This window comes from Bison bison, unplaced genomic scaffold, assembly GCF_000754665.1.
Source record: "Bison bison bison isolate TAMUID 2011002044 unplaced genomic scaffold, Bison_UMD1.0 scf7180017864372, whole genome shotgun sequence".
Lineage (NCBI taxonomy): Eukaryota > Metazoa > Chordata > Mammalia > Artiodactyla > Bovidae > Bison > Bison bison.
The window spans coordinates 315,998-318,034 of record NW_011494944.1 but is presented as its reverse complement, the minus strand read 5'-3'; positions in this window follow the sequence as shown (position 1 = coordinate 318,034).

Here is a 2,037-nt window from a genome sequence, read left to right as displayed (position 1 = left end):
CATCCTCTGTCGTCCCTTTTGCCTCCTGCCCCCAATCCCTCCCAGCATCAGAGTCTTTTCCAATGAGTCAATTCTTCACATGAGGTGGACAAAATACTGGAGTTTAGGCTTTAGCATCATTCCTTCCAAAGAACACCCAGGACTGATCTCCTTTAGAACAGACTGGTTGGATCTCCTTGCAGTCCAAGGGACTCTCAAGCGTCTTCTCCAACACCACAGTTCAAAAGCATCAATTCTCCAGTGCTCAGCTTTCTTCACAGTCCAACTCTCACATCCATACATTACTACTGGAAAAACCATAGCCTTGACTAGATGGACCTTTGTTGGCAAAGTAATGTCTCTGCTTTTCAATATGCTACCTAGATTGGTCATAAGTTTCCTTCCAAGGAGTAAATGTCTTTTAATTTCATGGCTGCAATCACCATCTGCAGTGATTTTGGAGCCCCAAAAAATGAAGTCTGACACTGTTTCCACTGTTTCCCCATCTATTTCCCATGAAGTGATGGGGCCAGATCCCATGATCTTCGTTTTCTGAATGTTGAGCTTTAAGCCAACTTTTTCACTCTCCACTAACACTTTCATCAAGAGGCTTTTTAGTTCCTCTTCACTTTCTGCCATAAGAGTGGTATCATCTGCATATCTGAGGTTATTGATATTTCTCCTGGCATTCTTGATTCCAGCTTGTGCTTCTTCCAGCTCAGCATTTCTCATGATGTACTCTGCATAGAAGTTAAATAAGCAGGGTGACAATATACAGCCTTGACATACTCCTTTCCTATCTGGAACCAGCCTGTTCCATGTCCAGTTCTAACTGTTGCTTCCTGACATGCATACAGGTCTCAAGAGGCAGGTCAGGTGGTCTAGTATTCCCATCTCTTTCAAAATTTTCCACAGTTTATTGTGATCCACACAGTCAAAGGCTTTGGCATAGTCAATAAAGCAGAAATAGATGTTTTTCTGGAACTCTCTTGCTTTTTCCATGATCCAGCGGGTGTTGGCAATTTGATCTCTGGTTCCTCTGCCTTTTCTAAAACCAGCTTGAACATCAGGAAGTTCACGGTTCACATATTGCTGAAGCCTGGCTTGGAGAATTTTGAGCATTATTTTACTAGCATGTGAGATGAGTGCAATTGTGCGGCAGTTTGAGCATTCTTTGGCATTGCCTTTCTTTGGGATTGGAATGAAAACTGAACTTTTCCAGTCCTGTGGCCACTGCTGAGCTTTCCAAATGTGCTGGCATATTGAGTGCGGCATTTTCAAAGCATCATCTTTCAGGATTTGAAATAGCTCCACTGGAAATCAATCACCTACACTAGCTTTGTTCGTAGTGATGGTTTCTAAGGCCCACTTGACTTCATGTTCCAGGGTGTCTGGCTCTAGGTGAGTGATCACACCATCATGATTATCTTGGTCATGAAGTTCTTTTTGTATAGTTCTTCTGTGTATTCTTGCCACCTCTTCTTACTATCTTCTGCTTCTGTTAGGTCCATAACATTTCTGTCCTTTATCGAGCCCGTCTTTCATGAAATGTTTCCTTGGTGTCTTTAATTTTCTTGAAGAGCTCTCTAGTCTTTCCCATTCTGTTGTTTTCCTCTATTTCTTTGCATTGATAGCTGAAGAAGGCTTTCTTATCTCTTCTTGCTATTCTTTGGAATGTTGCATTCAGATGCTTATATCTTTCCTTTTCACCTTTGCTTTTCACTTCTCTTCTTTTCACAGCTATTTGTAAGGCTTCCTCAGACAGCCATTTTGCTTTTTTGCATTTCTTTTCCATGGGGGTGGTCTTGATACTTGTCTCCTGTACGAACCTCAGTCCACAGTTCATCAGGCACTCCGTTATATGTGTATTATATAATATATACAATAATATAGTATAATGTAATACAATATACTAAAAATATATAATATATGTATTATATAATTATCTATTATATCATATATATGATATATATCATATATAATAATATAAAATAATATATAACATCGTATAATACATGTAATATAAATATTTTAATTATATATTATATAATATATAAT